At 37.2% G+C, this 27704-nt stretch overlaps 1 protein-coding gene and 1 long non-coding RNA gene across 3 annotated transcripts in view; one reads left to right on the forward strand and one right to left on the reverse strand.

Annotated features, from left to right (window-relative positions):
• LOC119654199 (endoribonuclease ZC3H12A) overlaps positions 1–27704 on the forward strand; it is a 164430-nt gene that overhangs the window by 110054 nt on the left and 26672 nt on the right. The gene's annotated exons all lie outside the window — the stretch shown is intronic.
• Positions 25688–27364, reverse strand: LOC119654202. Its single transcript, XR_005249797.1, has 3 exons — positions 27251–27364; positions 26994–27179; positions 25688–26928 (listed from the first exon to the last, which is right to left on the reverse strand). It is a non-coding gene; the product is annotated as an uncharacterized LOC119654202 (long non-coding RNA).

Genomic DNA, 27704 nt, shown 5'->3' on the forward strand with positions numbered 1-27704 from the left:
AATAAAGGATACAGTAGCATCAAGTTTTGTGGGAATCCTACTATTATTAACAAACTTATACAGGGCCAAATGGTGCAAAATTGAATGAACTAAAACAATTGCAAAAATTGTTTCTCACATTAGAAATACACAAAACCTTTCATGGTTAAAGCGTCCAGCACCCAGTTTCTCGGTTTGTTTGTGAAATAAAATAGACGTAAGGCTGGAGTATATAATTTCTTTTAAAAAATAGCCTTCCTGTGTACAAAACACTTGTTAAAATTATTTTATTATTTCCTAAAATTGTTTGAATTTCATTTTATTTATGGTTTGGTACCTACCAAACACCCACGTTCGATCTAAGGAGCTTTTACTTTAAAATCAGAATCAATTCCATGAAGAACTCTTAATTGAATTGCAAAAGTCACAGCGCAAAACCTCCAATTCTATTTGACCGAAGTCATAATCTTTTCACACATAAAATAATCTCATAAAGTAATAAACATATAATGAAACATTTCATTATCATTCAATCATTATTTCTTTCATATTAAAATTATTATATATCTTACCCGGAATATCTAAAATTTATTTTTAACACGAAATGCATCGTCAATAAAAAATTCATCATTAATATTCGAAACAATTTTTAGCACATTTTTATTACATCAAACAACAGAAATAAGAAATTATTTCGCGCTTCATAAATATTAACTGAATCAATATAATGTCCACTCTTAAAAGAGGAGCAATAAAGTTCTATTTACGGATCTATTATCGATTCATTTCAATTTCCAGATATCCATTTTAATAATATTTAGTCGAAATATAAAAAATTAAGTGGATGATATAAATAAATGTATTTCCTGTTAAACCTGATATCAATTTTCGGTTACGTTTGTTCTATGAATAAAAAATTGTTGAACCTTTCTTTACCGTTTGTATAATCACTACAGTTTGCTATGTTTCATTTGATATTAAATTTAAATGAGACTCCAACAAGAAATATCAAATCGAAGTAGGCTAGATATAGATTTTTAAGAGATTTTTTTTCATAGATTTTTTAATTCTCAGTTTTTTTAGGTAGAAGAATTTGATTATAATTTTATTTAATTTAAAATATAGGCTCTATAAAGTTGTAAATTTAAAATGAAACAAGAAGCCAAAGTGTAATCTCAGAATGGATAAATTTGACATATGGTTTCATCGGATAGGAGAAACCTGAAACTTCGGTATCCAACTTTAAGTTGGAGCTCGTTAGGAAATTTTTGAAGTCAAGTGTTGAGCTAGACAATATTTTTGGTACATGCTCGAAATCAAATGAACCATGATGGAAGGCAAGATTATCTGCGGAAAAATCATCATAGGTTTCTTCTATATCATATACGACCGAAAGGACTATATACTATCCCATATGATCTAGATGCAATCATGTCCCAATAATTAGTCCGCCTTTTAAAACAAATTTTAGTTAGGGGAATGCAAGTTAGTTCCAGGTGATCATAATTGTTAGAGCCCGTCAATCGGCAGGAAATATTTGTTAATTACCTCGGTATAAGTAAGCGTATTATCGTTGACAAATTGCTGAGGACCGATACGTTCATTGCGTCTCGGTGGATGGCCTAATACATGGAGCCCCGACGTTTGATGGGCAAGAGTGTGAATAATATGGTGTGATATCGAATGCCAAAAATATGACAGGTTGCGTAATTCTCTTCTAAATGAATCAATGTGAGAGAAGAAATTAATATCTTAGCAGAAGGATTAGAAGCCTATTTCAGAAAAGAAAGAAACAATAGCTTCAAAAGTGAAGTGATCGTTTTTATGATATCGACTGATCTCGGTGGGAGGGCTTGGGTAGTCTAATTTCATATATGTCAGTTCTGTCAGTATATTCGCTTTTTAGAAAATTGCGATGGAAATACAATGCTTCCTATGCGAGATTTTGGCATCTCATTTAAATACTCTGTTTTTTTACCACACCTAGATGAAGTATTCCTAAAATGTCTCAATTAGAATCCATCGATTCGATCAACCAATGACATGCATTTTTCGATGGTATCATCTTGTAGTAATTCACCGCTGGATTTCTTGCTCTTCATTTCCGGTCTTAGCAAGTTGAGACGCGAAATAAATAAAATTGATTACCTGCTTGATATCAGGGTCGACCATTGTAATATTCTGTTAGCTTGGGGTATTTCTTTTTGTTTGCATCATGAGCTTCGTTTTGTTTTCGTTGACTTGTCTCCTCTTGTTGACATTTGGATGTGGTCCAATCAAAGGAACAGTGGGGTTGACAATTACTTAACCCAGTTGATCAGCGGAGATGGATATTTTTAGTTTTACTCGCTCTCAATCGGGAAATTATGATCCCCCGGCTGCGTTAATTGTGCGGATATGGTGGATAATTCCTTCCTTTTTGTTCTGCAGCGGAACGCAATTGCCATCATTTTTCGATGGAAGGGTGTCACACCATAATTGAGGCCATACAGCAGAACGAGGGCATGGGGAACAGAGTGGCACGTTACACTCGAGGTATTCTAAAGGAGAAAAAATGGGACATGGATAGGAAGGACACCAGGATAACTGAGGCTCCCTGAACTATGGGGTTGTGCTTCTGAACCCAATAAGTCTGGCCTGACGTAATATTCCAAACGGTTCCGGACTAGAGAGTCCTAGACATACAAGGAGCCGGTAGTCTGTCTGAGACGTACTTTATGCGTCAATGAATTTCACCTCCCTACCCAAAAATTAATAATAAATAAGTTGCGGTTTATATCCTCGTCTAAGTTAACTACTTGCAAGTTATTTTTTTTTTTAATTTTTAACAATAATTCGGTTTTGAGATTACGTTGTTTTCATATGCAAATCCTTTTTTGTGAATAAAGAACGTTCGCTTCAAAGTAGACATTCATGGTTTTGTCCTCACGTGATAGGGACTTGCAAAATTACACAGAAGCTATCCGTGAGTTTTTCTCATTTAAAAAACGTATTAAAGTAATAAATATTTGATAATATATACCAAAATAAAATGAAGGCACCAAAAAGAAGGGATAGAAAGCAGAAAGTACTTCTTCAATTGTTGAGCACGACCGCCATTTCTCATCTATGATCCACTGTAGCGTCCTAATAAATAAGCAAGTTTTGAGATTTTTTTTCTGCGAGACAACAATGAAATAAATAGAAATTCTGATAAAGGTCTTTAATTCTACGTATGATAAACTGTATAAATTATTTTTCTTGAAAGTAAAGGAAAACAAAATGGCAAGTACACAGCTTGTCTGCGACGACGCTTTTTAAAATCGGTTCAGTGTTTATCTGTCTGTCTGTCTGTCCGTCACATGCACTTTTCTCAGAAACGGCTATACCGATTGACACGAAATTTGGTGAAAAGTTGGGAACTGTGAACGCCCAGACATGCAGTGAGTAATATCTTTCTACGTTGAGATTAAGGGGAGGGGGGTCCCCATACATGCAAAAGGGGGCTGTAAATTTTTTTTCACCGAATATAGTCATGTTGGGTATCAAATGAAAGGTCTCGATTAGTACTACCGGTCTTAGTTTTGAGATCTGTTAGAAAATCGGGGAGTGGAAGTGGTAGAAAGTGATGATTTCTTTAACGGATTCATTCCCAGAAACTACCCAACCGAAAAATCTGAAAAAAACATGAAGCTGCCTCTATATGGTGTGCAGGCCTCAAAATACTCTCCATATCGATATCTGCACAAATTAAGTTAATAATAGTATACTACCATATTTTTGGGGAAATTGGATAAAACGTCCTTTGAGTTTATCCTAGAGTTATAAAAGTAATAATATAGAATATAATATGAAGCATGTTATCCCCAAGTTTGATCAAAATCGTACTATTACCAACAAAGTTATAGTAATTCAAAATTTACTTTAGCGTGTAAATTAACTGCAACTAAATATCAATATCACACTAAAGTGACCAATCTGACAGGATAAATGCATGTACATAACGGGCTACGTACAAATGGGATAGTGCACTCAAATATACTCACAGAAGAAGCAAACAAAACCTTTCATACCTGAAGCGCCGAGCTTCCGGTATCCCGACTTTTTTTATTTGCGGTGAATAAAGAAAAATTTTCCGACTGTATATACGCACAGCTAGAAGAATACGCAGGATTTTTCGAATATGTTGATGTAGCGGTTTAAAAAAAAGTTAAAAATGTCAACAAAAATTGTTCGAAAATTATTTATGAAAATCTACGCGATGTATTGAAAAAATCCTATCTACTTTCAAAATGTTTCCTGTTCACTTCTTAGTGGAGTATAACGCATCCACATAGATTGTGCGTCAATTTCACTATCATCACAATGAACGCTGTGCAAGTGATAACCTCACAGCAGTGAGACGAACACAGTCACCCAGGACGACTGGGATTTGAACCCAGAGTAGTAACTTTGAAACGTTCTACTCCCTCAACCATCCGTCCGTCTATTTCCTATGTAAATTATCGAAAGTGCCTTTCCATTATTTATTTTTTTATTAAATTAGATATACAGATAGTTAATATTCAGACTGCCAAAATACTTTTTCAGGCCATAACTGTAGGCTAATATAACTACACTTACTTCTAATTACATAATATGAAAGGGTTAGCTAAAACTGAAGATCAGTTAATATTTAAGGCCTTATTTCGGCCTAATTACTTCTTTAGATATTGTTCACAGGTCCAGTTTCATAAAATTTAGGATAACATGAAGCTCTTTTCGAATAGTCAAAATCTGATTGAGTTTTTTCCCAGGATTTTCGAACTTATCTTTAAATCAGGCTGCGATGCTACTCAAGGATATATTCGATTAAAGCTTTGCCTAAAAAAGCTCAGTGCTTAGAGCAGCGGTTGAAAGGGGTCATTTCTTCAACCGACCCATTCTCAGAAACTACCCAACCGAAAAATCTGAAAAAAATTAAAAGGCCTCCACTATATGCGGCTCCGAATTACTCTCCATATCGATATCTGTTCAAATAAAGTTAATAATATTACTATAATTGTCAGTAATGGGCTGCAGAACGCCCCTTAAGTTCATCTTAGCGCAGCAATGTAGGTTATAACATAGAGCATGATCCTACCAAGTTTCGTGAAAATCGCACTATTACCAATAAAGCTAGATTAGGTCAAAGTTGTAACTTGTTTGCAAATTCAAGCCTTTAAATATCAATATCACTCGAAAATGGATATTCTCACAGAATATGTTATATGCATATATTACGTACTACGTACTAATAGGACAAATGCACACTCAAATGTCTTTATAAAAGCCTGATTCTACATAAAAAAAAAATTGAAAACAAAAATATTTTGTTTTAAGTGGGTTGCCCGCTAATACCACACACCTCACCCCATCGGATATCAAAACTATATTTGAACATAAAAATGCTTTAATATGGAGCTTCTAACTTTCAATATTGATATATGCAGAATCAGAAAATAGTTGTATCTGCCCTTTAATTTAAAGGCAACCTTATACGTTAGCTGCCTGATCTGCATATTTCCGTGCTCTTTTTTATTTTGGAATAAAAAATCAAGTCTACTCATGCCATATTACAATAAATCAATATTTGACGTAGTTTAACTCGATATCAAGACCTTTAGAAATATCGGAGACAATAGTCTCTGCATATCATATTTAGAGAAAAAATATGGTAAAAACCTTGACGCAAACTTTCATTGTCTACGTTGTTTTCTGTAAACAATCTGGTTTCAGTCCAGCTGGGAAACAGCGAATACCTGGAGTGTTTTCCATAACTACAATCACACAGAAAAAAAAACAAGAAATCAACATAAATCATTCTAATCAATAAAACACCTAATGTGACAATATTTCAGAGGTCACTACATCACATATTATATGAAAACATACGTACTTTTGTTCGTAAGCGATGCCACATAGCCTAGAGCTATAAGTTTTACAACTTGTTGAGTCGTACTTGTTTTTACTACCGGGGCTTTTTCTTTATGATTAGATAGGGCAAAGCAGGGCATTTTCTTTTATATCACTCAATGTGAATTTATCTTCAAGTAAATTTGACCTGTTATTTGAAGCATTTGCGAGCATGTTGCGGACCCTTAATGGAAATTTCAGTGAAAGAAAGGAATACTAGAGAGACTCATGATTTTCATTCCGGACCCAATTTTTCTTCATAATTTTTACCCTGGACTTTTTCTTCACGGCCCTGGCGATTTGTCTTGAAGACGTGGAGTAATACTTTAATCATTTTAAAAATCATTGGAATGCAGAACTCCTTTGAGCTCTTCATATAGTTTTAATATGATGAACCTAGTCTGGGTATCGAGTTATTATGGCGTAGAAGGAAATCTCAGATGCCTTACCACAAGGAGGGTTCAATTTTTCCAATGACAGAACTAGAGTCAGCGATTGGACTGCCATTAGCATTGGCTTTCCACAAAGCCAAGTGACAAGGACTAAATGTCAGAGCCAAATAAATATACTACAAAATCCTAGCTATAATTCACTTGCTGGACATATATTCAGAATAGGAGAATTTCGATATGGTACTTGTCCATCCTGTAACGAGGAATACTTTCTAAGTGAGTGTCCAGTTCCAGTTCCAATGAGTAGCATCACATTTACTAACAACAACTATGCGGTACATAAACAAACCTGGGATATTCTGTTCGAGAAGAACGTGGAATATCATTGAGCACTACCGTTTGAGTGCTCAAAGACTAATTTTCTCCCTCAACCTATACTCAAGGACATTCTTTGGTTGGCATGATTATGGATAATCTACTTAAAAACTGAGCATCGGTCAGAATCAGTCTTATTCAATGGGTTTTTCAATACTTGTCAGCAAGGTGTATAACATCATACACCTTGCTAACAACCCTCTTTCACCCCATTGTAATGTGCATATTCGTATATATTTGAACTGGTTTTACTGCAGAGGTTAAATAATATGACTCTTTCAGGAATGTAGCCTTCTTTAAATGGCATATTCCAATACGCACCAACCCGTGAATCAGGGTTCTGGTGTTACCTGTCCCTAAGATAGAGCCGTTGTATTTGACGTGTCCGAGTTTTTTCTATTGCACGTAAGCGTTGAAACATTTGAAACGTAAATATTTACAGCATCGTAAATTTCCTGCTTCAAATATGAATCCTGTATTTTTTATTTTTTTATGATAAACATAAATTTGGCAGTTTCTTCAATCCTGACTCAATGTCCCGATCTGACAGATTAGGGCACGTGATTTATTGTGTACGATGTGTTAAAAGTTAGCTTTGCATTGTATTTTTTTGGGAATAATTCAACTTAATATTTTATAAACAACTTGAGTTGACATGACAAGGGGGTATGATAAAATATTTAAATATATCAGCGAACAATCAATCTGTATCCAATTCCCTAGCTCCCGTATCAGCATACGAGGAAAATTGAAACTGCTGAAACACGATCTCTTTGTTTTTATTATTGTTTACACTAAACCATGTCTAATAGATTCACGGATTCATCAATTGTCGAATGTTATTGACGTCTCAAATTCCAGTCCACCATGGCTTAAGGTTTTTCCTTGCGTTTTTGTTTTTGCTTGCCCAATTTTATACATAAAACAAACATTTATTTATTTCAATTGAGTACCTTTGGCAAAGAGCTTATGACATGGGTCGTCTATCCTCTTTTTGCACAGGAGGCCACTGGGAATTGACTGTTATGTGCAGATAGAACTAGAAACCAGTACCATCTTAAGCCTCTTTCAACAACCTGTTCTTCGATTACTTGTTATAGAGTTTCCAGTGGCATTCCCGTAATCTATGTTGTACTTGCTAGGCGGTATATACTTCTCGGATTTGCATTGATTTCCACGTTTTACAGATAAGTTCTTTGACCTTAATATTTTGTTATTTTCTTGGTTCAAAGATATTTTTTGTATCTAATCAAGCCTTTTATATTTTATTCAAATCCATTTTTTTTACATTTGTTATTATTTACTATTTGCTATGACGATCGACCCAAATCTGCAACACTTTGTACAGTTTGTTTTGTTATATCCGAATTAATTTATCATATCCACCAAAGAGGGATATTGCAAATAAATTAGAATAAAATAAAAGAGAACCAGTTTTATGTCTTATTCTTTTTTTAACAAAACTTGTATTCACCTTCATAATTTGCTATTTAATGAAGTGATTATATCTCGATAATTCCGGCTACTTCTCGGATTTAAGATTAAAGAAGCTTTACGGGAAGTTATTCAAAGAATCGAATTACCTAATTAATTGGGATTACTACAAAAGAAATGCCCGCATTTGAATTATATAAAAGTTTGATTAATATCCTTCAGCTACAGACTAGCATTGTGCATCTTTTGTGATGGTATCAAAAGATGTTGTCTGGAATATTGATGCATGGCTTCAGGTAAATGAATTGGTTAATTAAGCATTATTGTAATCCGATTTAAATTTTGTTGATATATCAAAGTAATATTTCCTTTCAACAAAGTGATTTTGATTTGTTGTTCAGTAAAAAATCGAATTTATTATATATTATTGTTTTGTGACAGGTTGATCCTGGAAAAAATTGTGTTAAATATTTCCTTATTTTAATATTTTCAAAATGTCAAATCCATGAACATAATACTTTTAAGGTAAAAACGATAAAATTCTCTAGTGACAGGCTGTATAAAATTCAATACGAAAAAGCATTCAATAATTTCAAGTCCATGCACACCGCAATATCAGAGAGCTAAACAATACAGTGAGAAGACTATATAAATTGATTGTTTGATATTTGAACCGTGATCATTCATTACGATAGTTTAGTGTTATAATTACCAAGTTATCCAAATATTAATTTCTCCTGCTTTGCATACGACGAATATATTTCTTCATTTCTTCATAAACTGAAAAAATAATCGAATAGCTCTATCCTTCGAAAGAAATGAAGAATCACTTTTACCTGATAAAAAGTGAACTTCTTCAAAATTCTTTCCTCCCACTATCAACGAACGTCTCAAATCTAAAATTTACCGCAATGTCGTCCGTCCAGTCGCTCTCTATGGTTCTGAGTGTTGGCCGACCATAAAAGACAATGAACGGCGTCTTGCGATAATGGAGACGAAGATGCTACGTTGAACTAGTGGCATCACACGTTTAGATCACATCCGAAATGAGGATATCCGCGATCGTTATGGGGTTGCACCGATGGTGGAAAAGTTGCGAGAGAGGCGTCTTCCATGGTATGGTCACGCAATTCGTGGAAACGAGAATTCACTTGCCAAGATTGGTCTGATAGGTCGATAAAGCCAAATGGCGAAGCCGATCACGACGAGCCGACCCCGCTTGTGAACGGGACAAAGGCTGAAGAAAAAGAAGGTCACTGTGAAATCTGATCTCCTTCTTTCAAAAAGGAGGCTTCCATTATGACCCATTTCTTCGAACTTAAAACATCATTTGACTATGTGCCAATTCCCTGACTTCCCAAGAAAAAATCCACCCTTCCACCCCTTTTTAACTCTCCTATGCTTCTTTGACACCTATATCTCAATTACAATACCTAATTATCTTTTTCAACACGAAGAAGATTGTTGGTTTTATTCACGGGACTACTGACCCCCTCCTAACTAGGATGACTCCACTTTAAAAAAAAATAATTGACTTCTACGTCAAAGTTATTCCTACTAAGCGTAGAATACCGAAGTCGTTCTTGCAGGAGGAGGAGGGTAGGATTGTTTAAGGATTATGATACAAATTTTGGATACCTGTTTAGAGCGGACTACACAGCTGGCAAAGCCTCTCACCCACCTCCTCTAATTACCCAATTCCAGCAAAATAGAACTGCAGAACAAAATGATAATTGGACAAGATGGTGCCACGCTATTTCTCTAAATTTCCTGGCTAGACGACACTGACTTATTTCTGCGATTATACGTTGTCGCAAGAACACTGCCCAATAATAACGAATCCAGTACTCTTGGTACATTTGTTTTTATTAATTGATAAACTTCTTACTTCTCTTGTTATTTTAAAGCTTTGCATATCAACATTAATCACATATTTTTCTTCTTTTTACAGGTGAGTTATATTACGGTGTATTCCAAAATTGATTCAATGCATGAGGACGCATTATTCTCCATGTATCGTATGTATGATCCCCATTTACTTACTATATCTCATTCAGAATTGGTGGAATTCATCTTCGGTCCAAATAAACACTTTGAACAACAGCTACTACCTTTTGTTTGAAGATTTTTTCCAAAAAAAGTTTAGTAATGCACAACATCCTCTATTAAGAATCCCTAAAATTGGCTAACTACTTAAAGCGATTTTTTGAAAAACACTGGGTGCAAATTCACGTTTAAGCTGAAGCCTTTTAGTTTCTATTCACAACGCTATGTGGTTTCTGTCGGTGTTCCTCGAAGCTTGCGGTTTCGATCATCGACAGAAGGAGGCAGTGACTGTTTGAAGATCCATTGCTTGACGAGGATTGCTGCAGTAACCAGTAACCCATTATCACTCGCGCTATAAACGTCCATGCAAGAAGGACAGAAAAACGTGAAAAAACTTCAAGTTATCTAAACGATTTTTTGAGCAACCTACCGGTGAAATATGTATGCACATGTCGCTTCGAAATTCAATAAATTAGGCTCCCATTAGGATGAGGGCACAGCTTTAGATTTTGTAGGGCAAAGTTATGGTATAATGCACTTCGTAATGGATAAAATCGCAAGTGAAACAAAATCACAAGATCTGAACCATAGTACACCGAAAACAATTCATAGTAGTCCAAAATGTTTTCGCCGCACCTTGACATAACTAAATAACCCCTACTGTAAAATCAATTGGCACAATATAATTTGCGGGAATGATGGTCCCCCCAAGTACTAAAGTATAAAAATCATCAATGGAGCAGTAGAGTAATAATAAGGGTGCGACACACTCTCATGCAAAAGCTGTAAAAATGCAACTTACTCTTTATTATTCACGGAAGTCATGAATCCACTTCTAATTTTCGTTGCATATTATTGGGCGCTAAAGCAACCAATACCAGAAAACTTTTTCCGTATGGCTATTATTCTCTTCTCTAATCAAAATGTAATTGATTTTTAATGGAGCCACGATTCACTTTCATTATCATGTTACCTAGTACTAAGCGAGTGAGAAGGCTATAACAGCAGGACAGCTCAAAGGCGAACACAATCGTCCATGACAAGCCGAGATTCGAGCGACCTCTACATTTAGAATGTTTCATCATCCACTATGATGATTGATTCTTGTCCGATTATAAATTTTGTTTGGCTGCTCCATCTTCATTGATTTGTTCAAAAAGTTGCTGACAAGCTTCCACTCGATTTGTTTGTTGTCCTTTAGCCACAACGATCTCGGTGAGTTTTCACTTTTTCAGATAAGATTTCATGAGAGCCAATTAAGATGTTAACCTGATGTTAATATCTTTTGCAATTTCTCTGACGGTTGGCGATTTTTACGCGCCAGACCACATCAGCCATATTCTCCAGATTTTAATGATTTCCAGAAGTAAAGTGCTTATCGTTTTCAAGCATAGTTGACTGTTAATAAGTCGTGAAGTACAGTCTCATTTATTGACAGAAGCAATGCTCGAAAACGTCGGAGACAAGCTCAATAGTCTCCCTATTTAGCCCGACCGGCTCGTAGTTGAAACGAGTGGCGCCCAATATGATGCCGGCCAAAGCGAATTGGACCTCGAACTGGCGGAGCCATGCTGTCGGGTTCCTACCCAAAGGGGGAGACCTATACGGCGACAGTAGTCACTGAGGGACTGCCCTTTGTTCTGTTGGTTGGAATCCACTAAAAATCAACAATATGCAAGCGGAACGAGTGCAAAAAGGAGCAGAAAGAAAGAACGGATGAAAGGGAAAACTCTCCTTCACCGTCTCATGTCATGTTCTATTTTATATTTATGTTTTTCTTAAACTAACAATGAACAACGAAAAAACTCGTTGGTTCTTTCTCTTAACGATACAGACAAAAAAGTACTCCAGGTTGCTCATTTTTCAGCCTTAGTGGCCCTTAAGTAAGTACATAACTTGTGAATGATGTTCGATAACTTGTTTGAGTTTCTGAAGTGCCGGCTTCACCAACGATCCTCGAATCTTGAGACATTCTAATGGGCTGATCAGCTTGGATTGGGGCTGGATTAAAGCTCATTGACACCGAAGGCGATTAACTTGCGGCTGTTGCACCAAACAATGGATTCGTATCAGATACTGATGCTGCATTACTCATGCTTGCACTGAATAGTATATTGATACTGGATAGCCATGGGATGCATTATATGATGTAGTTGTTTCTTGAAATTTGGTGTGCATCTATTGGATCAGCTGCAGTAATGGTTAGTGTCGAAGCATTATTATTTTTTCAAATATCAGGGTCACCAATGTTAAGCTCGCTTAACGTACAAGCTATTTATATTAAACCTTGCGCTCCTAGGGTTTCTCTACTGGCCTTCGCCATAATTCAACTTATAATTGTACCTTATTCACCTTGGATTACCTTCTCCTTTTGCTTCAATGGTTCGTCGAAGGACCCGCCTTCGAAGCCATTCAACAAGTTTCCGAAAGCTTAGTTGAGAGTCATGTCTTACATCCATAGCGTAACACAAGTCTTGTTTTCCTGTATACGAAACTGCTTTTCGGAATCACCTGAATTCATTGAAATTGTATTCGCTGTCTTATGTAATCTATAAAATCGTCCACACTTTTTATATTATGTTCGTCAAGTGTTACATTCTGTCCAATGGCGGACAGACTGGCTCGCCAAAGATGTGAAACTACAATAGCGGAGCAAGAGCCAGCTTTTGGCGTCCGGCCATCCCCTGTGGGTGAAATTGCAAGGATTTACGCAGCCGAATGAATGAACTCCCACCGGCAGGGGAAACTCTTTGTGAAAGAACTTGAGGGCGCTAGAACAGAATTTCTCTTGAGCCTTAATAAGTGCGACATAAAAGCCAAATAGGACATTTAAAGGAACACTGCTCCTTAATATGCAGCCAATATGAGGAGAAGGAAAAGACCGTTCTGCACTTCATCTGCAGTTGTCCGGCCCGCTCATATATCAGATATAGATATCTGGGTAAGGTTTTCTTCGGTGAAGAATCTGTGCACTCTCTGCCTCTGGAGAATGTACTCATATTCCCAAAAGCCTGCCATCGCCGCAATCGGGAGGACATTGTATAGGCGATCTCCAGAAATACTAAAATATATCTAACAATTAGCCTGAGTACTTGAAGCTGTGGCGCTCTTCTGCTCCCTTCGCTGATATTGCTTGCACGCCGGTTTTGTCTTCATTTAACGCATTCTCTCTCAAATATGTACGATTTCTAGAATGTGTTTTTAGGGCGTCTGTGAACTTATTTGCTACAGACGTGGTTTGAAGCTCTTCGATGTCAAACTGTTGCAGAGAATTTATGATCGCCTCGTACAGCTTCGAAATGTGACATCGATATGTTCCGGTTCAAGCCACAATTTGTTTTTTTATCAATTTCAGTTTGGTTAACTGCTCCAGCCACCTGGTGATTTGCAAGGTTTTTTATAGATGCGATGATATTTTCCAATGTGGGCATCGTTTGTGGGCACTGAAACAGACAATCTCATTGCCCACAAATCTTTCACTTTACGCCCCCATTTTTGGTTCGCACACCTTTATCAGCCAAATTTTAAAGAATTTTGCATTAACGCGGATCACATAGATAGTTTTGCTTACCAGCTTGAAGTTGATGATGCGTGATTTAAACCTATCAATAATAAAGGCAATTCCAAATTATCGATTAAAAGCGGGGTTGGAGGGTGGAATATTGTGTCCGATCTAATGTCTTGATACTTGCTACCACTCCATTCAGTTTCCTGGATGGCCAACACGTTTATTTGGTAATCATTCCTTAACAGCATCAGGTTTGCTGAGTTATCTGATATTCTGAGGTTCGATTGCCTAGTTCGCCACCCGTTCGTGTGATTATTTCCATTGTTACAATTCAATCCTAGTCTCGGTCTAAAGCCCCATAATAAGTTTGAAGTAAAACTATTCCTCCAGAGGCATGGTGATTTTCATCAGGCGCGGAAAGGTCAACTTAATCCTCTTATGTTAGCCCTTTTTACTTTAAGACAAGGAGGTATAACTAGAACCTGGAAGTAGAGCTATTTGTGTTACTTCTGTGACCGGTCCTCGGGTTTCAGGATTTTATTGGGAAACCAGTGACCCAATACAATGCTACAACTTATAATTATCAGCTCGTCGCTAAGGGTCTATACCCGTGTGTCATACATATTCAACCGGTTTTCGAATATTTTTAAAGTGAACGTCTCTAAAATCATTCTCCAGTCTTTGACTTGACAAAGTAGCTCAAATTCAAAACCTAACTGATTTCATTTCGGTCAAAGTAATTTTAAATACTTTTTTTTACACTTTCAAAGATAACAATCAAATTATTCTCAGCTACACCAGTTTGTTTCATGGTAATGGCCACGAGCTAATTCAAATCCGTAAACCATACCTAATCGTTAAATAATGATTGCCGCCTCAAATAAAAACTGTTTGACCTTTGATATAGCAAACAAATGTCTTAAATTATGTAATCATTAGCCGGACGTAGCGCCGCTTGGATAAGAAAACCCCATCATTGAGAATTTTAGTTGGAGTGTGTTTCAAGATATGATTAACTATTGTTCAAATTACCGTCAAAATCCAAATTGACTATTCTTTTATGGATAAGTATTTACAAAGCAATGAAGAGCTAGCATTGGGACGATAGTAATTACAGAATTAAAGCGGTATTCCCCGTAGGAGGATGCTCTTGAAGTTGGAAAAAGAAAAAAAATGTTTAAATTCTATTTGGGGCTCGGGAATACCGAAATGTCGACAACAAGTGGGATTGACAGAAACTTTGAATTTTCGAAAGTAAGCAGATACCCGTTAGTTTTTCAAAATATAATACGCCTACCTTAGGTCCCACCAGGTTTTCCTCGCTTTTTAAAAATGCTGTTCAAAATTAAAGGAATTATCAAGTTGTTCCCTTCGCACTAAGCACCCCCTCGAAAAAGTGTAAAAAACAATCGAACCAATGGTCCAACATAAATTTTAGCAAACTAAATAATCCAAAACAGAGCTACCCTGCAGTCATTCCCTAATAAAAGCTATTCTTGAATTGTATCTTTAATAAAAAAGATAAATCTCAAATAAAATTTGTTTGGATTATTCCAACGGGGAATCTCTTTCAAAATTACATTTTCCAATATTGCCGGCTAATTGACGTACATTCAATTAATATAACTTTAAAGTCCGGCTTCTAAAAATAAATTCATAATTTTCATTCGCTAATGAAGTCGCGAATTACCTTTCGAATTATTACATAATCCATCGAAGAGAGGGGTCCGGATTGCACCGTCGTTTCGGGTCTCGCACTATTGCAACATTCTTTTGAACTCTCTCCTAAGTTGCGATAACATATTATGGCTTACCGGAGCCGGCTTTGATCACAGATCCGACAGTTAACCCTTATATGCCGGAAGAGCTTGTACAAACCGACATTTTTCATAGTGGATTAGAGGCCTCGAAGCCAGTTACCTATTTATGACTGGCAGCACTATCCACTAAGCGGTTTTGAATTTTCTGGCTGAAATTAGCACTCGTGAATAAGTTTATTAATATTCCCCATTTTTAAAAAATGAGTACCCTGGACATGATCGGAAAGGTTAATTTATATTGCGGGGTTATTACTTCTCTTTTTCACCTCTTCATATGTTTGCATAGCTATCAAGCGCTTAGCCTCGAGCCACCTCCACTTGACATTTTCTTTTCATTGCTCAATATATCGAGGTTTCGAGTATCCGCCTCAAAGTCTACATGATCGCAATCGTTGCAGTCGAAATGGATGGCGTTTTTTCGCCAGGGAAAATGTCGCGCACCAGCGAGATTACATGCATGCAATGCATAGACGCAAGACGAGAGAAGATAGATTTGTCAAGATACAAGATACGGATTTTCCGAAAAATTTCTTGTACAACAAAATTTTGCAATTATTACCAGTGTCATGTGTTGGTCGCAAATATAATTCATATTCGGCACATGCGAGTAAATCTTATATATATATATTTACTGCATTCCATCATAGTTGTTGCTGTGAGGCATATAAATGATTCAACAATTGGCAGGTAATAAATCAAAAATTTGTCTATGAAAAAATTTGTACAGATTTTATGGTTGATGCCTTGATAGTGCTATTAGGGATATGTGTTTTATAAGAGGTTTCACTTGTAAATATTTTTCAAATATTTACCATACGTTATAAGTCTTCTCTGACGATATTAAGTGAAGCTATTTCCGGAACTATGGTCGCTAATTTTAGATGGAGGAATTTTTTTAGGTTTCTGTTGTTAGCAACTTTTTCTTGAAGATGTGAAGTAATTTTTATTAAAGATATGAAGTCATTGCAGATTTTCGACACTTTAAGACTTCAGACGTATGCTTGGTGTCATTTCAAGGCAAAATGTCCTTGGCCTAATGACCTACGATTTGAAGAAATAGGAGGGAAAAGTCAGACAGAGTACATTGACAGGCAATTTTTGATTTGTCAGGAAATCCTGCCCTCTCCAGGCGGCGTTTTTTGGTCAATCCTCAAATATAATAAAATCTGGTAAACGGCGTAAAAGGCTTACTTACTTACAATTTCCGTACTTCAATCTGTAGCTTAGTTTTATACAGATTTCGGTATTCAATATCAGTATCGGTATCAAATATCAGGTACGAAAGGTTTTGCGAAAAAAAGTTTGATCCGCTTTTTAATATTTGGGAACTGTTACTCACTACATGCATGGGGTTCACAGGTTCCATCTTCCCACCAAATTTCGTATCAATAGGAGTAACCATTTCCGAGAAAACTGCGTGTGAAAGACAGGCAGACAGTAAACTGATTTTAATAAGGTTTTGTTTTACAAAAAGGTTTTAAAAAAAGACTATGAGAAAACCCTGCTTTACGTTTCAGGAGTACACGGGAAATATATGCGTAATGCTTTTCCAACGCAACCCACAGACGGGTATTTCCAAAACCACGTCCCGCATTATATCTGCTTACTTTTGGTATGCTATGTGGTACGTCATTTTGATGTCACAAGTTCCTGCCTGCTGTGGTAAAAGCAAGGGGCAGAGTGCAGCCGGCTCAGATCTTCAGAACCAGCCCGTAGCATTCACGAAGCAAAGCAGCTCTCTCACTCTGCAACTAGAGATCTCTCTGAGGTCCTCAAAGAATGATTTACCTAGTGTCCGTAGCCAGCTCTAACAATAGCTGGGTAATCACAAAGGAAATGCCTGAAAATTTCTCTTTCCTCTCCGCAGCTTCGGTAAAGGTACTACAATTATTTTTTTCCAGATATTTCGACTGGGCAGTTTCTGAAAATGAATCCGGTCCAACTTCAGGTCTGTGAATTTCAACTATCACTCCCCTAATCCGCAGTCAATGTCAAATCTAATACCTGTTTCATAAAGTATCAATCGATACCTTTCATTTTATATCCCACATGGCTCTATTTGGAGGATAACAATATTCGCTTAAACTCCATCTAAAATCATGCCATTCATTGTATGCATTTAATTTTATAAGCTGTATATGTTTACCGAGAAAAGTGCGTGTGACGGTCAGATAAATGGACAGCCAGACACACAGTCAGTGAAGCTATTTTAAAAATGTTTTATTTTTACATGAAACCTGAAAAGATACGACTTGATAAGGATTTACTTTCGATAGTATCAGCCTGATATACAGCTTTACAAGGGAAAAGACGAGAGTTATCCTACTTCCAGAATAGACCTGGAGAAAGGATAATTGGAAAAGCGTATCCTGGTGAACACCAAGCCTAAAAGAAAATCACATCGCTCGCAAGGGATATGTTAAGACAACTTTATACAGATGATATGCAGACAAACATAATGAAATAAAAATTTTAATGTTCTCTAGAATTTTCAATATTGCTCACAATGTTCAGTCATCAAAACCATAATAATAGTCGTTGAATTCAGTGCTTGGCTTAGGCACAAACTTCAAATTTGGGTAAATTCAAAGTACCTGATGTAGGGTTCCCCTTAGATGATGAAATTATTCTGAGCTAATGAAAATAGCGGGAAATTAAAGTGAAAATCAGTCCGTTCCATTCCATGAACTGTGATCACTATCAATCTATTGAGCGATCAGATAATTCAGGGAGTCGTTTGCTTAGTATTTCCGCTAAAATAGAAATACATCAAAACCTTGTTAAAAAACCTCACAGAACGCAGTTTTCTCTAGACACATTTAGCAACCATGACCCTTGAACAACAAGAAGCGCCTATGCAACTTCTAGAATATCCTGTATTATTTTATCTGACAGAAAAAAATTCTACTTCCAGCATTTCTCTCATCTAAGTACTCATAGTTCTGCCCTTCTCGTGATTATCGTCTACGATATTAACCACATTAACCACAAAACACTACTACTATAAATCTGTCAACTTTTCGCCTCAGTCTTTGTTTCACGTTATATAAAAGAATGGACTTCTACAATGAGTTGAGGTTAGATGGTTTATCAAGTTAGCAATTTGGTTCATCCCTCTATAAAATAGAACAAAATTAGCGCTACTATGCGTCGTTTCTAATACCACACCTCCCAGAGGCAAGGGAAATAAAACCACCTCTAGCTCGATGCAGCCCCCACAAAAAATATCAACTCCCTTACCCTACAGTTAGAGAATTCCTCGATTTTTCTAGTGTCCGATGTCTGACTATACCCAATTCAGAGTGTCGCACTATCTTCGTTTGGAATACGCCGGCATATTCTGGAAGATATTTTGTTTGTTTCTGAGAAAACTCCCATTCCAATTACACAGACAATTTTCAGTTGATCGGTGGGAAATACAGTGCCATAGTCTGACAACATTTCAGCGATCTTCCACTTTGCCCTGGTGGGAAGATCAATGCCAAATTTTCTCTTGCAGTCTGACTTTCATGTAGCGTAACCTATTGGACGTTCTCGAGGCTATGTTGTTGGCAAGTCCAAAATATTGCTCTGGGCGTGAGGTTTCAATGTTCAGCTTCCTAATTCAAATTTTGCTTCTTTTGCTTGCTTTTGCTTTTGTCTTCCTAGTTCCGGTCGTCAGTAGTACCAGCTTCCTTAGTCCTGCAACTTGATTCTTTCTTTCTTCTTCCGTTTTTTTACGTTTCTCCGGTATAGCTGCGCTATGGCTGGTACCGGCATAGTTTTCAAGGAGGAAACGTAGTGTTCGTCTTCCTTCTTACTTTCAGAGGTTCGCCTTTTTGTTGGTTTCAACACTTGGCGGCTTGGCAAGAGGTCATATTAGAACAGTGTAAGGAGAACAATCCTTATTGCTTCAGTTTGTCCATTCGGCAGTTTCACTTGCTCCTAAACATGGCCATAACTTAGTCTCAGCCCAGTTCAACATATTTTTAGTCTACTAAAAGACAATCTTTCGCGGTCACCACAGAGAAACTTGAAAAATAGCCTAAGCAAGCCATCTATCAAAGTCTTTGCTAACCATACAACAACTAGGCAAACCTTGGTTGCTTTACAACCAAGAGAGGCTGCCTGATAAACTGACCACCTTAGGAGGCTAGTTTGCATGACATCTACCTTGTAAAGAAAATACACCGAGAGCAATATTGGAAACTATCAATAAGTGAAAAACATAATATGGCGGAATATAAAGGCAAATTTTCTCCCATTCCGAAACAAATAACCAGGTGTAAAGAAAATAAAGAAGAGGTAAAATAATAGTGAAGAATTGTGCCGCAGCAGTAAATTAAAACAAATTCACCATGAAGAAACACTGTGAGAAGCATTGCCCTCTTTACATCTAATATGCTCTATGACAACACTTAGTGCCAGAAGAACTCGACCACTGGGTTCAATTGCTTTACCACGATCCAAAAAGTAGAGTTGGAGGTGTAGCGGGTCTATCAAAACCGCTTCGTGTCTCTGTTGGTGTTCGTCAAAGAAGCACCCTCTCATCACTCCTCTTTGTTCTTGTTACGTCACACGGGGCATTCAACGCCCAACGCCCTATACACAAAAATGATATTGAATCTGAATAAAACTTAATTTTTGACGACCGATTCCCATGAAACGGGCACAATCACTGTCAGCGGCAGTGACCTCCCAGAACTGAGCGATTTAAATACCTCGGATCAACGCTCTTAGACAATGGTAAACGCATTAATGCAACCTGGATGAAGTCGCGTTTCACAACTGGTGTTCTTTGTGATCGACGTATCAACGAACGTTTCAAATCTAAAATTTACCGTAATGTCGCCCGTCATGTCGCTTTCTATGGTTCTGAGTGTTGGCCTTCTATAAAACACAACGAACGGGGTCTTGCGGTAATGGAGACGAAGATGTTGCGTTGGGCGGGTGGCGTGACACATTTTGATCACATCCAAAATGAGGATATCGGCGATCGATATGGCGTTCCACCGATTGTAGAAAAACTACAAGAGAGGCGTCTTCCAAGGTGTGGTCACGTAATTCACGCTAACGAGAATTCACTTGCGAAGATTGGTCTGAACATCGAAGTCGATGATAAACGACCAAAAGGCCGACCGAAACAACGGTGGCTTGATACGCTTAATGGCAATTTAAAAGCCTCGACATTGCATCCAGATCAGGCATTTGATAAAATAAAACCGCGAAACCGATCACAACGAGCCGACCCAGCTTGTGAACCGCGGGCAAAGGCTGAATAAAAAATAAGTAGGCATTCCTATCCTGTAGAAACAAACCGGCAAAGTCCATATTATACACTTAGGTCACTTTCTTAGAGCAGTATCTTCTCCAAAGTGTCCAAAGTCGTACACGCTTGTGGATTTTTTGCATAGATATGGGACTTCTCTCTTTTCGTTATCTACAATGCTATAGTTTTCAGAACCAACTCTCGTAAACTCAACATTAAGTGGGTTTAAAATTGCTTACTTCCCCAAATGACAAAAACTTTTTTTCAAGGACAGAACAATCAAAGATAGTGAGAATGGTTATTTTACGTGTTCATTTTCTCGGACTTTTATTAGCCAATCTGATCCTAATTCCACGCTTCCTTACGCTTCCTTCCTACCTTCGAAGATTTCTAAATCGATCATATTGTCATGAGCAGAAAAGCTTTTTCGTCTTAAGAAAATAAATGTTTAAGAAGACAAATGCTACAATTTTTATCGAAACGTATATTCCGTTGCCTATTTATAGACGATCGAGAATGGAATTGCAACATCATCCTTGAAACTTATTCTTATATAATCACCTAAATTATCCACGAAAACATCCTTTTCAAATTTATTGCTTCCACGCTTCATTGACATTACCTTCACTGACAGTTCTTTGTAGGTACTTAGTATACCGCATCAGGAGCAACACAAGGACACACATAAACTACCATGACCAAACTAGCATTTAAACTCGAAAACGATCATTCATTTTGATTGAAAATCTGGATCTCTACCTTTTTGAAAACCGCTTCGATTAGCTTATTAAGTATTGTTCTTCGTGCCAAACTTGAAACAGAAAATTCAAGAACCATAAAGATACCTGTTAGATACCACCAGAAGCTTTCTTTCTTCAGGAAATTATTGAGTAATTTTCTATAAAATTTAAAATCAAAACAGCAGGACATGATTTAGAGCAATCATTCCTTTTCGCGAGACAGTTTTATTACTTGTTCATTATTGATTATTGCTTATTATATTCAAACTGGTTATTCTGAGCAGGTTACTGAGCAGGATGTATGAGAAAAAAGTGCTATCATTGAATCTTGAAGATGAAAGAGACATAATGTCTGTGGAGCAATTTACTCTGGTTGTCTATACATGTGCGTATTAAAACCATTCATTCCAAATTTTTTATCGCATCTATACCGGAATTCCAGGTTACTTAATCACTAAACAATTGGTCTCACGAAACTCACAAATCTTCCGCTGATGTTGGTTTTTTTCCCAGACATCAGTTGGATAAATAGAAACTTACGAATTCAAGTTCTGGTAAAGATAGTCCACAAAATATAAAACTCAAAATCGGTAACACCACCAATTGAAATTAAATTCAGAAATCGTTTTACCTTGTTTTCACGTCCATTACGGATAGGCTAGGTCCGGCTTTCATGGTAAAATTAACGGCCAAAGAGAAGATCTTCACCGGAATTGTACAGATTGTATAGACGGGGGCCTACACGGATCCAATGGAACCAGAGGCCCCCAACAGCAAACGGTGTAGACCAGCCGGCTAGCAAATCGTCCAGCATGGTGTACTAACTCTTGCGTTTTCGTTCAACACGAACTGAAACTCACCGACAGCAAAGAAAAGCCGGACGTATTTGACGAGTATGAATTAACGTAGAAATTACTGACCTTTTCTACGGTTATTGGACCACACGGAATTTATTTCGTGCAGACAGACAGACTCAGGCTTTTTCTAGATCGGCCGCTTCAAGGGATTTACAAGATTAAGGAGTATCTATAATTAACAAGTTATCAGAGACCAGGTTGGACGTAGATATGTAAATAATGTATTATAAATTCACATTTTCAATAATAGCAAAACTAGTTGTAGACATTGATATATGCTATATATTAATATTGTAAAGAAAATTGCAGAAAAACAGAATGGTTTCTTTGAATATATTACAATCTCCTCCGGTAACTTTACCACAGTTTTGGAAATAGATAAATATATAAATTATGTTAATTTTTCTGTTAATCGGATAAGGAAATATCTATTTCTCAGCGAAACGGCGAAACGTGTGTACCTCACTTTAGAGAGTAAAAGAAGTTAGTTTAGATTGAGATTATGGCCTTCAATGGATAGAATTTTATAAGAAGGAATAGAATATGGGAAAAGTGGCCCAAGCAGTTCTCACAAACTGAACTTTTTCTCTAATATTTTCTTTCATTTGACATCAGGTTCGGTTGCCCCAAAATAATCTAACGTATATCGTCATATCTGGATTTAGTCACATGCCTTCATGTCGCGAATCGGAAGATTGAAAACAAAATTTTTACAACATTGAAAAAAAAATTCAGGAAAAATCTTCCAGCTGGTGCTAACGTCCTACCTTTTGCGGAAGTATTAAGAAATCTAATCAATCAATATTTTCCTCCGTAGGTCGACGAGCTCCCCCCTTACCTCTCCACCTCGACATAATAATATTAAATGCTATCTTTTCTCACCTTGTTATTGCTTTATCTGTTCCAAGAGATCCTCTAAACCATCTAAACCATGATCTGTTTCCGGAGATGTTCTGAATGTGTAAACCTCAAACTTTGGTTTTCTTTCGATGAAACAGTTTTCATCATATGCATTGCCCTTAATGCTTAAGTTGCCTTGAAATCACAGTAGAATTCTCCTTCGATCAACAAACTTCCCCTGTGTATATCAGGGCTATAATCAAGCGCATTCGTCCATAATGATCGCACCACTTGTTCTCCCCAACTTTTGGCTGCATCTTGGTTCCAACCAGCGAAGTTTGGCAGTAATTTTCTACCAGTACACAACACAGGTAACATAGATTCGAAAAACAATTTAACTGCAAATTCAGTATAGAAGATGGAAGCCAGTATTGATAGTGCTTCATGGGGATAGTTTAAATTGGGTGTGAAAGGAAAAGTAGCTGGTAAATTATGGAATAAGAATCGTACGGCTGAGATATTCATTAATGAAAAAAAATATCCATTTGATGTCAAATCGGACTAAATGAAGAGCAACTTACTTCATCTTTTTTGGTCTACCCCCCTCCCATTTGGAGCTAAGCACCCAAAGTTAAAAATCAGGGACGAAGACGACTTACGGTGGGAGTAAGTTGCTCTCCATTTGGTAAGGGCTGATATAAAATAGATGTGGACTTAGGACCCCTTTATCCTCAAATAAAAAATCTAGCTCTGGCCAAGGTCTGGTCGAACTATCACAGATCTACGCTGGTTATAATTCGTAGTCATGCTGTGTTTTACGAATGTACAATAGAAGAGTGTTATCATCCGCGAACCGCTTGGGTCACCCTGCTCGCAACTATGATGAAAATTGGTCATCCTCCGAGGTTTGGATGTGGGGGATTTCCAGATACAATTTCATAGGATAGTACACGATGGTTGGGATCATAGTCGGGAATTATTTCTTTTTCTTCTAACGCTACAGACCGTTTTGGACTTTGGCTTCCTTCAACTGCCTCGGTCCAGTGACCGTGTCTTCAATTTCTTATATCTAATCGCATTTCACCGTCGGCGTGAACTGCATTTTCCCATCTTTTTCTCGGTTTTCCGACTGATTCCTCTACATAAATTTTCCCTTTGAATACCCTTTTAAATATTCTCACGTCGTCGTAGGTGACAAGCCCAATGGAATCTTTGTAGTCATATTATGTTAAGACTTCTAGTTTATCACTTATCTACAACGCAAACTACTCACAATATTCTTCCTTTCAAATGCATTTCATATTTTTATTGTTGCCTAAGTTAAGGTCTACGCTTTGCTGCCATAACATAGCACAGTTTTGATGATCATTTCGTAGATGCACTGCTTAGTCTTTTGTTTATTCATCAGGGTCGTAGAGTGGAAATTTCGACTCGAGGTGAAATTTTTGCCGAGCCCCATATTATCGATTTTTTAGTTGAAATTTCTACTTAGGGCCCGAGAGAATCCTCCCTTCCAATCCCTTGTCATCAAGCCCAGTATGCACGTTATTTTTAGAATTCAATCATTTGTGTCCTTTGATAACTTACTTCCTAGGTAATATAAAGTTGTCAACCTTTCCTAGGCTTAAATAACATAAATAGACGGTGGTCCCTCTAGTATCGGTGAAGAGATTTCTAGCAGTGTTAGTCACAAATGGGTTAGTTAGCGTTTTCTAAACTCACACTTGAACCAACGTGCCCGTGGTCATTGATATTCAGGGCAATATCACTTTACCTATGGGCGGTATCAATTCAGGAGATGAGTGTTCACGTGCCAAAGAAAATTCCTTGATGCAGATGAGCCGGGAGGGTCCAGGAGATCCGAGAAATAGGACGCCATTTTTTTTGTTCATTCCCGCTGATTATGCTGAGAATTCAGATGTGATGAATGAGATGTGATTACAGAAGGCATATGCGCCTGCGTTATAGGTTTATTTTCAAGTCTGTCGATTACCAATTTTTCGTGAAATCTGCTTTATTTCCATGAGTTGTAGACATATGGCGTCGATAGGTGGCTTTCACTAAATAATGTTTGGGTTCAAAATTGGGGCTTTGAAGCGTAGGAATGTCAAGTATGTTAATCGTTTTAAGTTAGCACGCGGTCGATTTAGTTAAAGGTCTGCCGAAGTCCTATTGTGAATGCGAAGTTGCGAGAAGCATTTCAAACTAATGAACCTATTTTTATTGACTGCTGAATCAACCAAGCGCTGTATATTATCATTACTCTCTGTGGCACATAGTCTCCCGATGTATTACTTCATTATGTATTAAATTCACCAAGTAACATCATGCTGGAGCAGCGAATCGTTTAGTCGCTCTAAGTAGCTATAAAAACGATTCTTCGTTGCTTCGTCTTTATCTTCCGTTGGAGCATGAATATTGGTGAACCAGGTCCTGGAAAAATTTAATGGTTATTCGGAGCGTACAGACATTGCTGGATCTCGAAGGCTATAACTTAAGGTTTCCACCATAATTGCGACACCGGGATTTAGTATGTTGAAGTTATCCCAGCTATGCTTTCCCTGATTTCTGCAAATTTTGCAGGGGATAGTATTAAATATGTTGCCTGAGATTCTCCTCCTTTATCTAGGGTTGGGCCCAGCATGTTGCATACACAGCATGGCGGAGCTCTTTCTCTCCTTCTGTTGACCATAATTTATCAATTACTGTTTTTGTATGCTTCCACAGGTTAAACCACTCAAAAAAAAAATGCTTTCATCACTCCGCACACAAAGGTAAAAATGAAATCAAAAGGAGACCAGAATAATTGAGAAGATAGAAAACACTTTCACGAGAAGTTGGCCGAATATTGCCTAGCAACACAGGTTCACGTAGTTCTGAGATTGAAAATGACGGAAGGAAGAAGTCAAAAATCATTGTATGCTTTATAAACGACCGACAATTGCGTTGTTTCAGATCGATTGGAATTATTTAGCCTTGGACGTACATTCGATATCAATCTTTGGTTTCTCCTTATTTGGTATTCAGAGCGCTGATATTTGCTTTGGGCTGAAGAGGCCATATTATTACGATTTCTCCCGCCAGATTTCCGTAAATTATCAGAGTGGCTGAAATGATTAGTGATTCTCCTTATTTATTTGATAGCGCTGCCCTCACAATCGAGGAAGTATCTTAAAGTCTGGAATATGGGAAGCATCTGAAGGTCTAGGATATTTTCCTATCTTCAAAGGCGAAGCAGATTTTTAAAAAATCATAAAAATTTACATATTTGTCACTTGACCGTCCATATTTTCTATATGACCAATGTTGTAATCAAAGATTTGGTAGATGTCAATAGGCAACTGATGGTAAAACTTGCAATCTGCAAAAGCATAATATTCTTTCTCCGATGTCGTTGTGATTGAAATCGAATCTTGCCTACTGTAATGTACACCCTCCAATTATCTCGATCTGATGACCGCACCTTCCATTTTCTAAATCTTAGAAAGAATCTGTAATCTGCGTCAGTTAAATCTTTCCAACCTTTCTCTGTTTTTTCTTTTGGTCGCTTACAATGGACTCTGCCTTTTAGCACTCGTTTAGGAATCTTTGTCTTGCACATTTGATCTATGCGGCAAACCCACTGTAGTTTCCAAAATTTGACTAAAATCGATGCTGATCGGTAGTCAAATAACTGGTACAGTTTATGACTCCAAAAATTTTCCTGAGTATTTTCCTTTTCTTCTTTGTATACTGAATAAATAATGTAGTTGTTGGTTTGACAATCCAATTGAATCCTTGAAATGTGTTAAATCACTTCATGCAAGATTGTAACGGTATACTACAGAATGACGGTACATACCCTGTAGGATGCAATGTGGTCAGCATTGCGTTCTTCCGCTATTATTACCCTGTTTTGGCTCAGGTACTCATTCACAGCTAAGTCGACTAGTATCCGACATCCAGTCACGATACATATCCCTGTTGCCACTAGCAAGATTTTAACTGCGACTTTCCACTACGACAGCCCAACGCCCAGTTCGGTCATCTTGAGAGTATAGTGTAGTAAGATAGTGGATTATTAATGATACTAAAATCAGGAAGGAAAATGTTTGCTACCGTCAATACACCATCTGCGTGAATTTACTTTGAAAAATGACTCTGAAGTTGTGGTTGACTTTGTTAAACAGATAGTGGCCTTTATTGTAATGCTCACTCCCATTTAAAGCTTAGTGTTAATAAAGAATGATCGATGACAGATACAGATATTCTGCGTTATTCATCCTTAACAACTTCGTAATTGACATCAGAAACAAATAAAAAGTCTTTATGTATTCTGCTAACAAAAAGCAAAGTGATGCATCATAATCACCTCAAAAATCAAATAGTCACCTCAAGAAAAAATGCTGCAGTCACCTGACTAAATACAGTGAGCGGACGTAGAATATGTTTATCGCTTATTTACAAATCTAATCCAGGGTTTAGTCAACAATCACTTTTGTCCACAGTGATTAACATGCAATATCACCTGAATCTTACATGATACAATGCCGCACTACCCTGAACCAAACAT

The sequence above is a fragment of the Hermetia illucens genome, chromosome 4, assembly GCF_905115235.1.
Source record: "Hermetia illucens chromosome 4, iHerIll2.2.curated.20191125, whole genome shotgun sequence".
Classification (NCBI taxonomy): domain Eukaryota; kingdom Metazoa; phylum Arthropoda; class Insecta; order Diptera; family Stratiomyidae; genus Hermetia; species Hermetia illucens.